Consider the following 15,152-nt stretch of genomic DNA (forward strand, 5'->3'; position numbering starts at 1 on the left):
CTTCTCTGTTTTAAAAAAATAAAAAAAAATCCCCAAAGATGTTTTCCAGTTTCACTGGTTGCCATCTTTTGGGGGATGTCTTCCAGATGGAAGATGCTGATCTACACTTGCTTCAAGTGATCCTTCTGGTGTGTCCTGTTGGCTATGGAATGCAGCCAGTACTGCTTTTTTCTGTTGTTTACTGCAGTATTTTTAGTCTCTTCAGTCACAGGAAAAAACAGTGGACTATGAAGAGCCTTGTTGCACAAAATCCTTTGTGACCAAAGGTCATACAGCACAAACTAGCTCATGGCATTATTTTAAATGAAGGAAAGCTTTTAGTACGTAGAAGGTAGAAATCTCTGGATCACGTCAAGTGTAGGTAAGTTTATAGGATCTTGGTCTTTTCAAGTAATTTCATACACAATGGTATATGTAAACTGATTAAGTATAACTATACATAGTAGTATACTTGTCATCAAATTCTGTAATCAACAGGAGGAGAGTCTAGGGAATCTGCCTTATAACAAAACTCTAAAAAACTCTAATATTTGTGCCTGTAACTGAAGAAAACTCAAGCCAAGCTGCTTTGGGTTTTTGGTTTGTTTTTTTTTTTTTAGATTCAGGGGACAAAGCTTTAGTGGTTGATTATGAACCACGAGGGGGATCCTGGATGGTTTGAAACAGTAAGATGTAGAACACAACACTGCAACAGGAAAGTCTAAAACCTTTAAACAACAACAAAAGAATGACCAAATAGTGTCTGCTGAAGCATGAACACGCTCATTTGCGTTGAGTCTTGTGGGAAGATGCAATCTGACATTTGACTCCAGCAGGAAAATACTCTGGTGCTATCCAGTGTGGGTCTCCAAAAAAACGGGGGAAAATAAGTTCTCTTATATGTGAAGTCCTAAGGAAAGAATCAAGGTTTACCTTACTTAAGACAGCCCTGATTTGAGGAAAGATAAAAATCTTGAATATGGTGGTTTGATAAGCACGAGAACCTGGTGCTCATTTGCAGTTACAGCATCCGTTAGTTTCTTGTGTTGGTTTACTGTCATGCTGTTCTTAAAATACTAACTGAAAACTTGAAAACTTCTTGGAACTAAAAAGAATAGTTTAGTTTTATAAATAAAACTTATTAGGATGCTGTTGTTAAGTAGTTTGGTTTGTTTCTGTAAATTGAGAAGTACAATTTTAAATCAGAAGTTTCTCATGAGTATTAAGATCCATTAAGTATATCTTACTCCACAGCTTTGAGAACAAATACGGCTGAGGAAGGGCTAAGTACTTCTTTTTTTGAGGTCTACTCCTAAACACTGAGTATTTTCAAATGGAAATTAGATGTTTTACAGCCTGAAATTCATACCTGTAAAAGCTGGTCAGTACCTGGATAGACTAATTTTTAAAGTCTGGTTTCATTCTATTCCCAGAAAACTGGGAAGCAAAAATGATTATTAGTAGTAAGCCATAAACTCATAGAAATAAAAAACTGACTTAGCAGTAAAGTGTTTTTGTTGTTGTTAAATAAGGAATGTTATTTAACGTTCTACTAACTATTTTGCCTTCTCCTTTGGGTGCTTTTGTTTACCATGGTTTTGATAGTTATGAAGTCATAAGTTTTTTCATCTTTTGATGCATTTTGATGTGTCAGATTGAAGATGGTTATATGTAATTTTATTTCCTTATGACTTTTAATAAGAGTATTTTAAAAAATGTAGAGAATTTTTAAATAATTAGTTTTAAGTTTATGGGGAATGAAAAAAATCAGAAAAGCAAGCATTATAGAATCATAGAATGGCCTGGGTTGAAAAAGACCTTAAAGATCATCTACTTTCAACCCCCCTGCTCTGGGCAGGGTTGCCAACCACTAGAGCAGGCTGCCCAGAGCCACATCCAGCCTGGCCTTGCATGCCTCCAGGGATGGGGCATCCACAACCCCTCTGGGCAACCTGTTCCAGTGCCTCACCACCCTCTGAGTGAAAAATTTTCTCCTAATTTCCAACCTAAATCTCCCCTGTCTTAGTTTAAAACCCTTCCCCCTTGTCCTATCACTACCAACACATGTAAACAGGTGTTCACCTGTTTATTATCAGAAGCTTTCATAGTTTCCTCTGTTTTGAGTAAATAAACTTGTATTTAAGGAAAAAGAAATTCTCATGCCTTTGAGATTTAAGAAGATTCATGTAGTTTAGTGGGAAGTTTAAACAGCAGCTTGACTGCCAGTAAATATAGGAGGAATAGGTGTTTGTGTGTGAGCATAGCAGAAAGAAAGGAATTTTAAGTTTTATTAGCCAGAAATAGGGTCTTATTAAAATCATGATTAAAAATAGCATTGAACCAAGAAACAGTTCAAGGGGAGAGATTTCAAAACTCACCTCCCAGGTTAATGGGGATTGCAGTCAGTTCTTTTTCTTGAAACATTTAGTATAAGCTCCAAAACTGACTGAAGTGCAGTCAGCACCGGGAACATTTGGATTGCTTCAGGATGATTTATGAGGGAGGTTGGTCTGGATGGTCAAGTTACAGCCTTTCTCAGGCTTGAAATGTAAAAGCCTGTTTAGTCTCTGCACAGTAGTGACAAGTCTACTGAAAACATTTTATTCTTTTGGACTGTAGTTGTCCATTAATTACAAAGGGGGAAATGGGATAGAGCAGGGAGAAGGAGACTTGTTTGTTTGTTTGTTTGTTTGTTTTACAGGCAGTAAAATTGAATCCACTGCAGCCACCAAATCATGGATTCTCAGTTGCATTAGTAACTCCAACTGGCAAAGGTGGATAGAGATGCATGCCATGTTTCCCGACTGGTTGGTCAGGTAGTCCAGGGCTGTAAGAATTCCTTCAAGAGCATCATGGTTTGTCGTTTTGCATGTTATCTTACTCTTAGTGTACTCTGATGTGGGGTTTATGGTTAGATTGGCTGTAGTTTCTCATCCTTAGTTCCACTATCGATGGTGGCACCTGAGCAGTGCATTGCTACATTGAAATGAGGATGACAACCTGTCCTTCATTTGGAGACATCGGTTGAAAAAGATGTCTGGACAATCCATCTTCACATTTCAAAGGCAGGTGGACGCTTGTGTGCAGACTGCTTTCAGAACATCAGTTTGAGTGAATTCTGTCTACAAGGTATTTAAGTGTTACATTCCAATCCTGCAAAAATTTCGTCAATAGCTACCTGCTGTTGTGCTGTGCGCTTAATGGAGGACTTGTCCATATGCATGGCGTGTGTCTGCCTTTTGGCGTTGGAGTGTGCGTGTTTGTGATGCTTAACTGGGTCAGTGGAACAGAGGTGGGTGTTGGAGGGCTGAAGTTCATTGTAAATGACACCTAAGAGTGGGCGAAGTGGGAAGGCAAGGATCTTCTTAAGGAAACTGGAAATGGAAGACTAGAAGCTAGGGTCATCTCCAGATTTGCCCAGAAGAAAGAAAAGTAACAGGTAAGATCCAAGAATATAAAAATCTGTATGACAAAAAGGTTAGGGAAGCAGTTGGAGAAGGGAGGCAGAGAGAATATACAAATTACTGTACAGCTTGCAGACCTGTGACTTTAGAGTCTGTCAGCTAGATGTTTGAGGCATTTATAAAAAAGTCATCTTTAAAGCATTAACTTTACAAAAGAATCAGAAAATGTATTAAGTCTCTGCAATGGGAAAGAGATTGTTGCTTTTTGCCAAGGTGGGTTGGACTGGGAAAGAACCTGAGTGCAGAGGTTGGACTGGGAAAGAACCTGAGTGCAGAGGTAACTGTTTCTGAATCATCCAGGGAAATAAGGGATGCTTCCTTAAATTCACATTACTAATACCTTACGTTCAATAGTCATAAAAGATGTCCCTCAAAATGGTGAAAAAAGAGTGTAACTTCTTATGGTTAAATTAAGGCACCCTCCAGAGTGTTTTTGATGCTTTTCAAGAAGAAACTGGGTAAACTCTTGAAATTGCAGTCTTCATATAGTCGGTATTCTGGAGGTGGTATGCTAAAATATTGTAAGGTTTATGAATGTTTTATTAAATGCTCATGCCATTCTAAGAATCCGCATTTTGTATGCAAGATTTCTTCTATCCAGGTTGAAACAGCTGCTTGTGGCATAAGGAGAATAAAACAGTTGGAGCAAATGGCCTTGTTTAAACTTCAGCATAAGTTAAACTAACGTTTGAGCTGGGAGAAAACAGGGAGAATTAAGAACTTTCAGGGAGCAAAATTAATTTAATTCAACCTGGCCAGTTATTGTGAGCCAGTGTAGTTCTCAGGGAACATACGCTGACCTCCATTTCCCAGGGAGAAGGTACGTATTGTAGAAACCATAGCCTGTAGTTTTATTCATTGTATTAAAAAGAGCTATGATGGTGTCTGGGATACAGAAACCAGCTAGGACTAGAATAAAGAGCAAGACAGCAGTTATTTCTCCCAGCAGTTTATGGTAAGTTGAGAATCACTTGGGAGATTGTCCTGGAGCAGGGTTTAAAACATCTTTGTCTCATTCACAGAGCTTTTTCAGCAAGTCTCCTGTGACTCCTCAGTTTGTATCCTGCATATAATGCCTCTGCAGTGCTAGCAGCTGACATGCCCGTGAGTCCTGTGTGTGTCATTCGTGGTCTCTAAGCTCTGTGCTTTCACTTTTCTGTCTCTTCATGTGTCACTCTTTTGGATAGTTTTGTTCTATTAGTTGAGGCTTATACCTCTATTTATTTCGCTTGTTTTTTAAACTTTACTCCTGCAGGCAACATAAAGAAGATGAAATAACAGATGTCCACTTTCCTTCTGATTTCTTACATGATTTCAGCTCTTTTTGTAGTCTTTTGAGGTCTCAGACATGATGAGGCCCAGCTTATTATGGTAGCTGTAGGCTTCTAAACAAAGTGCATAGCACAATGAAGCAAGGCTTCAGTCCTAAAAGGCTTATACTGGGTGCAGTGCTAAGCATTCTGCGCGCAAGAGAAATGTTTTCCTGTGGTCCTCTGGTTTAAGCAAGATGTAATTTAGGAAGCTGGGTTTTGATAGCTAACCTGCCAGAGCTTTTACCTCTTACAGGGTGGTGAGAAGAGCTGTGTAACCTTCTGGTTACTGTACTGAAGCAGCTCAGTTCCCACAGTGCCTCCCTCCTTTCTCCCAGAGTGAGGAAAAACATGAGTGCCTACATGGAATTGGGGGGGGGGGATTATCCATCTTTCCAGTTACCTCATCTGTAAGAAATTACACCTTGTTTCACTTACAGCTGCTGTTGCGTGAGAAAAAAAAAACCTTTTTCTCTGCTTCTTTCTTCTTTCAGAAAGATGGTAGAAGAACGCAGGACACTTTACTGGGTCTTTGTGTGTGAAGTACCTAGTCTGGTTGCCCAATGCTTAGTTCCAGAGGACTTAGTATGAGGAAATGAAGTGGTACAATGACAAATGTCTGGGCAGTCATCTTGTTCTTTTTCCTGAATAGATAAGGCATTTAATTAGCTGGCAAGCCTCCAAAGCAGAAAATACTGTGCAGCTGTCAGCCTCTAGGGCTTCCGGAAAGATTTTGTGATTAATCTGCATATTGATCTCTTTCTTTAAAGCATAGATAAACCCTATCTCACTGATCTGACAGAAGCTGGTTGCAGGGATGGCAGAGGGAGTTTCCCCTTCTGAATGGGTATAAATGATGTTGCTCAACCACTGTGGCATCTTCCTGGTGGTTCTGCACATTGTAGGTATGGTGATCATTAAACACAACCAAAACAAGTAAACACTTTTTCTTTTCTTGTTTTGATGATATCAAATCCAGAATTTGAATGAAGGCACTCAGAGGCACAGGCTAAGGCTGCCTATATTTCTGTAACAATGTGAATTTCAACTTGTTCCTGCCAGCTCCTACGCAGACAGTTGCCTGAGAATAATGTTCAGTCATTTGATTTAGTTTCAATTACTTGCGTCAGCTTGCACAAACTAAAACCCCGTGATCCTGTTCACTGGGCACCATTTCAATGTAATGAGCACAATTTGTTCCTCAAAGCATTTTTGGTCACCTCAGTTGTATTTATGTGACTGGGAAGGAAGAAAAAAAACATGCTTCATGAACAATGGTTTTAGTTTTACCCAGAAATTTGATGGGATAGGAGAATGCTGCTGAAACTTCTACTGTGAGCCCAAGTTTTGTCTGAATCCATCTATGTAAGCAACATCAATGATTAGAAAGTGAACTTTCTGTATTTCAGTTGAGCTTGTATTTCTCTCGTTCTCTTGGAGCTCAAATAAATAATTTGCCAATGTCTCTGGAATTTTGTTTTCTTAAATTGTATTGGAAGAAGAAGAATCTGCTAAATTACTTCCTGTTGTAAATTGTTCAAAAATCCTGAATGAAAATATTGCTTAAAGAAATGCAGTAGTTGTTGCTTGGCTTTGCAGTTGTGTGTCTGTTGGGTGGTGGCTTTTTGTTGTATGTGGGTTTTGTTTTTTGTTTGTTTTGTACATTTTTGTGATGTATTTTTTCTTTCTTAGATTGTGATGGATGAGGATGTGTTGTACTGCTTAGGAGGAAAAAATGAACATCATCTCTGGACCGATCATCACTGCAAAAAGGAACGAGGTGAGTTTGTAGTAACGGTAGATTTATGCTATCCTGTGTTTGCTCTAGCTGAGATGGTACGGTGACATTAGGCTTGTACTCAATAAATTAGGACCCACAACTTGAAAGCAGTTACCTTGATACAAATAAATTATCGTGCTTTTACTACCCCACCAGCGTAGAGTTTGTGAGTTTAGTGCATAGGAAGAAATATGGTGCTTCTGTAGATACCTAGAGCACCATACAACTTATAAATGTAATTTCCATGAAACATACTAGGTACACATTTTAATCTTTAAGGTTTTTCCAGATAAATATTTAATGCATTTCTTTTTCTGATAATGTTTTTTTTTCTGGTAGTGTTTATTTCTGATAGTGTTCAAAAGCTCTATTTTTCTTCTGTGCTTGGCAAATTCTTTGTTGGCCAACTCCAGGAAGACCATGTTGTCATGCTATTTCTCTAAATGAAAGTGTAGTAATTAAAAATGATTTGCAATAATTCTTTTTGGTGTTAAAGCTACTAACAAGAAATGGAAACACAATATATTACAAGATCGCTCATTCATTAGAAAAAAAAAAAAACCTATCTTTCAGTTAAAGCTTAGCCTCCTGTGTGCAAGTTACTGAAAATAAATGCTTTACAGTAGGGGTAAATAATTGTTCAGAAGCTTAATACAGATGGCTGCAACAGCAAAAGAAATGGTATCAAAATTGAGGAATGAAGAAATTAAAAATAGCATGTCTTTCTGCAACTCTTCCCATTTGTCTTTGGCTATGAAAGTAGTGTTGCAAAGGAGAGATTGTTAGGTCTTAGTCAGCCCTGTGAGACACAGAGGGTGAATGTGTGAACGAGACATGCATTTCTAGAGTATGTCAGCTCTGTGTTTTACTTGTGTTCGTAGGCTGTTCTTGCTTGGTAAAGCAAGGGTGGGCAAATGGTGGGTTAGTGACTGATCTCAGGGTCTTGTGCTGGCAGGTTACTTGCCTTCATAGCCCCTGGAATTCCAGTGCAGGATTACAGGTCTGAGCAGCCATCCTCACTGAGGATTGCCACAGACTGATGTACTCAGTTTCCTGTGTTTTAAGAGCTCATCTCTGCTTCATTTTTATGACTGAAAGTCACTGAGATCGTTGAGTGTTGAAATCAAAATCCAATTCTTTCTTAAATACTACATGGAGGGATTACTTAAAATGCATTTTTCTTTTTTCAAACTGCATCCATTTCAAAATTTGAAGTTACAGCAACCATTTTTTAATTGTTTGCTATAAACTGCAGATTCGTTAAAAAGTAAGCTGTTTTAACAAATTTATTTAAAACATTAAATCAAAATAAGGCAGCACACATACTAAGTGTTACTTATATAGGTTTCATAAAGTTCAAAGCATGTTTACCTTCTAGTGGTGTTGGAGCTGGGGCAATTCGGATGAAAATTACAAAACTAATTACATTTGATCTTACTTTATGAAAATACTTAAATTTCATCTTGTATTCTGCTTTGTAGACTGAAAATATGTGCATGAGTCAGTTCTGACCTTATTGCTTATACCAGCTAACATTGAAGAACATTTTCTTCGCAAAATAACCGATGTATATGCTTGCAAAAAAAGGTTGAAATATTAAAAATAGTGCAAGTTCTTATTTAGATCATGGTTTAAAGTAGAATTACTTGAAGCGTCGTGGGAATCCTCAGAAACATTACTTAGTCAATATTGAGGATGAGATTTTAATTTCAGGATAAACATATGCCTCATCGGTAATGTTCTTTGGCACACGTAACAAAATAAGGAATTCATATAAAAGGGGGAATTTTTAGCAAAATTCTGTTTACATGTCATTGAGTTATGCCTGGACCTGCAAATAATCCCATGGAGCTTTATGGTCATAATGAGGTGTGCTAGTTGTTCTATTTATGTATGTGTAAGTAGCAACACACAAGCACTGACTGTAGTGCTCAAAAGAAAGGAAATGTAACATTTGCAGACATGAGAAATGAGCTGGGTGTTTCCAAGAACAGAGTTACAGGACTAGTCAGTGTTGGATTAACCACCTGCATGTGTGTCCTTTGGGAAAGAGGGCAGCATACTCAAAGGCATAAGGCAATGAAAAAAAGCTCTGACAGAGTAAAGAATGCTTCTGCTACCACTATTCCATAACTTGAGAAGGAGCAGCAAGGATAAACAAACACTGGAAGAAATTAAAATAAGCCCTTGTGATAAAGGCAGTCATTTATCCTAGTGAAGTAATGGGTAACCAAGACCTGCATAAGATATTAGCAATGGAGAGGGGAGGGAAGGGTAGAGCTAGTGACAGCAAAAAGAACTCATCCTGCTGCACCAGCAAGGAATTTGTGAATGCCAGGGGAATGCGGGAGACTGTTGGCTGTATATGAAGGAGTTAACTGAGCAGGAAAGTCTTGCAAAAATCACAGATGAAAAACTATCTCCTAATTTTCTAATAGGTAAATCTGGTATACTAAAATTATGAACATTGAAAACTGAATAAGCAAATGCTGAGCTCTGTAAATTCTTGAAGTGTTTGTAGCACTGGATATGCAAATAGTAATAGTGGATTATAGGTAAAGGCCATCTTTTGTGAAAACTGACATGACAGTTATGGTTATATCAGCCAATTGTGATGAACCTCTCCTTATGAAATTAGTGAATGTATGCAAATAAGAAACAAGATCAACAGTGGATATTAAAATCTGCTGCTTTAAATTATGATCTAAAATTATGTGAAGCACTTTAAATGGATGTCTTCCATAATGCATGGGGACATAGTGCAGTCCATTGTGGTCCGAGTCTACAACGAGATGCTAATTTAATTACAGGCTCAACTTTTGCTGTAGTTGTAGTGTTTATTAGTTTGTGTCATCGTAGAAGTTTCTTTGAAAAGCAGAGGATTTTAACAAACACTTAATTAGATATGAAGTTTTTAAAAACAAAAACAAAATCTTTCTTGAACCATTTTTAGCCTTCCAGCCATAATTAGTCATGTCATTCTGAAGTATGTGGATGTATTTGTTGGTATATGCAGAACAAACGCAAGGCTTGTTAATACCAAAAAAGGAAGGGATAGGAAAAACCGCACTGCAGCCTGCAGATGCTGTGAACGTTGGAGAAGAGAAACACAGAAATCAACTGTTCTGCCATGCTCCGGAGCAGAGGTCGCTGATCCTCCCTGGTTTGAGGGCCAAAAACACCCTGCAGGTAACACTTCCCTATTTGCTTTTGTGTTAACCAAAGTTGCAGAGGTAGTGAGCAGCCTCTGAGGTTTGTGGGCAGTGCTTCAGACTCATCTGCCAGAGTCATTTGTGGTCTTTTGTTTTAATAGCTTTTAAGCAAATGGTTTGGCTTCTTCCCACTCAGAATGAGAAATACAAGAGTAGTCTGAAAGAAGACACCACAGCTCTCTCCCACCTGCACCATTTCCCCACTGTGAGGTGATGCAGTGATAAGGAAAGTATGCAGGTTTGCCTCATTTCCCATCCCAGTAGCCGGCAGGCTTGGATTGCTGTAACTGAGGAGGCCTAGTAGCAGCCTGCCTCTTCCAAGCAGAGAATGAGTAAGGCATCCAGGTAGTACACACACACTTCTTTCTTGCTCAGGGTGGATGCTAAAGTCAGTCTTGTCATCGTGTTCTGGAAAACAAGTCACTGTAAACACTCCCGCTGCCAATATTCTGTTGTAAATATTTCATAAGAAAAATGTTTGGTTTTTTTGAGGTAGGTGTTGGCAGCAGCTGTAACTGCGTTTAACATTCCAGTGCTCTTCCAATTCTCTTCCAGATTAATTACATGAACGTAGCTGGAAATGTTAGTATACATTCTGTGATGAGGTTCTAGTGTGCAACTTGGTCCCTTCTTACCTAGTTACTTACCCGTCTGTATTCAGTTTTTTATTTCTTACTGTGCACACAGAAAGAGATGGGAAAGGCATTCAGTGCTATAAAGACATGAAAGATTCTTGGGTTATAAAGTCTCGGTAGGCTTAAGTTAATGTGTGTCTTTTATGAGGTGGTTTTTTTGTTTATACTTTACCTTTATATTTAAGGAAGAAGGACAGTTGGGTGAGTCAGTCACTGTTTTAAGAGGCAGAACTGAAATGTGATTTTTTTCCTTTTTTATTTTTCTGTTTTCTTCCTGATATAAATGAAGTCATCCTTACTGGGGAATGTGGGGGGGATGATGATGGTTCCTTTTTAAGAGAAGCATGAGAAGATTGAGTGTGAGGTTTTAGAAATAACCATATTCTCAGTGAAATTAAAATAGTTTTAATAAGTAAAAAGTTTTAATGTTCAAAGTAGGTACAAGAATTTTGACTTAAGGATTGCAACTATTTGATGTTAGAGACACTACAGGTTTTGATTACAAACTAGTTATTTTCTGGGTTACCATTGAAACATTCTGTTCACACAGTTATTACATATAAGTGGTTATGTGAAGTCACAAAACTGACTCTTTGCCAGTAAACCAAATCCTGTCTTTTTCTTCCAAGAAAACCAAAGTAATGCAGCTTTTGGAAAAATCTTTCAATCGTGTTCCATGTACAATTTTTGTCTCTTTGTCTGACTTCAGCTAGAAGCGTGTATAGTGATGTATGTTAAAACGTGTTACAGAGGAAGTAAGCTGTTATTTTATTTCTTACTTCCAGACATCACAGATGCACCCCCCACTGCCCCATTTTTCCCAGGCATTTCAGTAGGGTCTGAGATTCTAAAAAATATAACAAAACAGAAGACTTGTATTGGAGTCATCTTGGTAGAAAAATCCTCACTGACATTAACAAGGAGAAAATTTAGGGTAATGTTAATTAAGTTTCTCACAGGCTTAAAAACCTAGAACAATTAACGTCTTGAAGACTTTTTTCCCACTTCCCTCTCATTCTCAGCTTTGCTGTGAGGTGGTACAGGAGTTAAGGGTCAGCTACCAGTACCTTTGAGAGTATTGCTTTAGCCTAGAAAACTAAGAATTTCAGTCTTGATGTTGGTGTAGGAAGCTTGTTGTATTGTTAAGATCAAGTATTTTCCTGAGCAGAAAAATGCATTCAAGGGTTTTCCTGAATTGGGGTAGGATGGACTGTGCCACTTAACTTGCATAAATTCAAATTTGAAATTATTTGGTAACAAATAGACCTCAGTCTGCTAAAATGGAAGGCTGCTGATGGAATGGAAAAGATTGTTCAAGGAAAACTGGTCTGAAGAGATTGTGCTGTTACCAGCTTAGATTTCATTCTGTGCTCTAACCTATATAGGCCAGGCTTTCTTCTCGGTTTACAGTTCCTTCAGAGCAATGTAATGCAGGGCTTCAGTGTACCAGTCGAAACATTTGATTGTTAAGAAAGTGGACTGCAGAGATGTTTCCAAGTCAAAAGTGTTTCCTGTCATGTTTCTGGTTTATATAACAAGTTTGTTTGTTTGTTTTTTTGTTTTGTTTTTTAATAAAACACTTAGCTGACAAAATGTACTTTGGTAATTCTAATAACTATTTTTAGAGAGGAATATAGAGCTTCTCTACAAATTAAAAGATCGATTCTATACTAACAGGCAAAAATGCTGTTGATTTTTAAAGTGCAAGATCAAGGTTTACATGCATATGTTTAAACAATGCATAAGCCCAGGATCATAAAAACAACATCAAAGTTCTATTGTCCCGTGCATATTTATGTGTCATTGGCTGAACTGTAAAAGTACTTTCTGAGAAGCTTAGCAGTGATGTGAATGATTGAGGTGTGCCAATGGTAAGAAAGGGTTGTTTGTAAAGCACTTGGAAGAGAGAGAATGCTGTCTGTAACAAGTGTTGTTAGTGGTTTTGATCTTAGAGCCTTGGTAACTTGGTAACAAAAAAGACTGAGGCATTAGCAGTTCTCACAACATTTGGATATTACAAGGTAGGAGGGAAAAAATAAGTTTTGGGGGCTAAAGTTGCTAGACAAAGGGGTGACCCAGATTTGGAAGGCCATTGATCCAGCACAAGAAACAAGCCACATCCAATACCTGGAATATGAAACCTTTGAAATTCAAGGTTGGGGGAATAGGGATGCGTATGCACGTTGCATATGCACCAGCATGCGTGTGCCTTCTGTCCTGCTGCATTTCCAAGTCCAGCCAGATTGTAGGTACGTTCCCAGCTCAGAAGGCTACATGGCTCACAGCATGTTCTGGTGTTTCAGACAAATCTTTTCGGATCAAGCTGTGAGAAGTAGGTGCTGCCAAACCTAAACTTCTGCTTTATATAAGAGAATCAACTCTGCAGTTGATCCCTGCTTTTTTTTTTTTTTTAAATGCATGCTCTGTGAACCTTGATACTGTGTTGAATTTGATGGACTTCTTAATCTTGATTGTTAACTGGAATCTCTGTAAGGGACTTAATTATCCAGTTATAGTAGATACTGAGAAGTTAATAATAAACTCAGAAATATGCTGTTTAACCAGATGTCTTGTTAATTATGCTAACGCCACATTGGCATTTGCTTTGATTTAAACACTCTAGATTTGGTTTGCCTTTTCAGTTCCCAGTCCACACAGCTTTATTTCAGCTGGGCCCTCTGCCTTTCTAAGCATCCAAAGGAACACACAAGGTCACCTTGGGAGGCTGCTGTGAACCACAGGACGAATTCTGCCTCAGAGCATCCCTGTATACCCTGGTACTCAAAGCCAGGTGCTCCCTTCTAACTGTTAGGACATTCTCTAATGCAGCTAATTGCTGCGTGATTTATGAGTAACTATTCCTCCTAGTAGGAAGGGCTGTTTCTTTTCATACCCTTAAGTGCAATACAAAGGCCAAATCTCCACCCATTCTGAACATAACATTCCTTCCAATCTACCTTATAAAAATGTGAGGTTACGCTGGAGGCAGACCAGAACACTGCTTCAGCCTACTTGAAGACACCTCCTAACTTGCTGTAAGGATGAAGCTCCTGGCACTCTATGGCTTTTTGTTTGTCTTACTTTTGTGCCTCAATGCCTTTACTGCAGAAGGTACCGTATATTCTTCTAATACAACCCTCTCCTTTCTTTTCCTGTGCTTCCCTCTTGTGATTTTAAAAAAAGACAGCTTATTCTCTAATTGTATTTTGATCTTAATTAAAGAAAATAAACAGAGCTTGACAACTGGAAAGGACGGAATAAATTTAGGAAAGAACTCAGAGCTGCAGAATGTGTATCAATGCTTTTTTAGGTTTGTAGTGTTTCCTTTGTTACTGCCTGTGGCATATCATATAGCATGATTACCTTTTACCTTCATCTGTGTTCTGAAACCTGCTCCCCATCTCCAGTCTTGAAAAAAAAAATCCTTGTTATATTTTCCAGTAGATAACTATTAGGCACTGTAAGATTTATAAATTTTCTGCATGGTGAGAAAAACGTTAATGGAAAAAGTTTCTGCCTTTATGGAACAAGGGAGTATGAAACAGTTCCCCAGAATTGGAGTAAATAAGTTCTGTACAGAACAGTGAAACAGATGACTAGCTCTTCTGTCCTTCAGTCAGTCTTGATTTTTTTTAATTTTTTTTTCTTACTACTGATATTACATACTGTATTACCCTGTGGCACCCATTTACCATTTTGCAGTATTCCAAAGCGCACAAACTCAGAGCAGTTTAAGCTTTAAAAGTGTGTTTCTTTGTCCACACCCACATATCTGTAGATGTCATTCTGGGTTTGCAAGAGAAACAGTATAGTCAGATTTTTAAACTTAAAAGGTGTAGCTCTTAGTTATCTGTTCAGATTTGGTGTTTGATATTGGAAAGCTCAGAGACCTACCATGATTGTTCCGTGGTGTTTATTTTTTCAATGTGAGATGTAGTGAATGAATATGAGATAAGGAAAAACAAATAAGCTAAGTTTCCAAAGGTCAGAAGCAGCAGATTTGGCATGTTTCATATTTTCTAGAAACCTCATAAAAAATCATCTTGTGTGCGTATGGGTGTGGAGAAACACTGGAAGCTCTTTAAAACTGTTTGAGTAGCCCGGTGTTCTCACTTACCGGAGCCTGTTCTGAGCTGTAGATCTGTTTGCCAGAGCTGAGGAGAGGGTGAGTGAATGATAGAGCAATATCATTTTATGTGTACCTGAAGTCAAAGGGAGTTGGAGAATATCGAGATGAGTCTTCAAGAACATGGCAGAAATATGTCCAGGGAAACAACACCACCCAATAAAAATAACTGAAGACTTGCCCTGTAATAATGTTCCTTTCCCTTAGCGTGTGTCCTAGGGGGTTGAACTTTTGCTGAGTCAAAAAGGGCAGAGAAGGTGTTATAGGACACTGTTCCTTATCCATAAACACATGGATTGGAAAGACTGTCAGTAATGTGCATGAGGATGTCAAGGCATGTATACATGTGAACATGTTTGAGTGTAGCCGGTACAGAAGTGTGAGGAGCAGTCTGGAATGAACTGTATCTGTTTTTCTTCTGCTCGGTTCCTGACTGTAGTTTGTTCTTGCCCAGAGCAGCTTTACTCATTCTAGCTCTGGTAGAATTACCTGGATGTACAAACTGAAGGCATGTTTTCTGTTAGATCAGAATGAAATGATGCTGTGACATCTCAAACCTCTTGGATGCTAGAACAGCAACCATCACTTGTCTTGGCTGTAGAACCATGCCGCAGGGATTTCTGGAAACACTGAGCATACGTGAGAT

The 15,152-nt window shown here is 38.4% G+C and overlaps 1 protein-coding gene across 2 annotated transcripts in view; it reads left to right on the top strand.

Moving 5' to 3' along the window:
- Window positions 1–36: 36 nt before the first annotated feature.
- Window positions 37–15,152, top strand: part of CDHR1 (cadherin related family member 1) — a 76,488-nt gene continuing 61,372 nt past the window's right edge. Inside the window, exons 1-4 of one of the 2 annotated variants that reach the window (XM_083845327.1) lie at window positions 37–3,108; window positions 4,466–4,547; window positions 6,446–6,533; window positions 9,550–9,722. The gene's annotated coding sequence lies outside the window, so the exon portion shown is untranslated. The other variant, XM_083845328.1, reaches the window with a different exon arrangement.

This window comes from Anser anser (assembly GCF_964211835.1).
Source record: "Anser anser genome assembly, chromosome: 7".
Classification (NCBI taxonomy): domain Eukaryota; kingdom Metazoa; phylum Chordata; class Aves; order Anseriformes; family Anatidae; genus Anser; species Anser anser.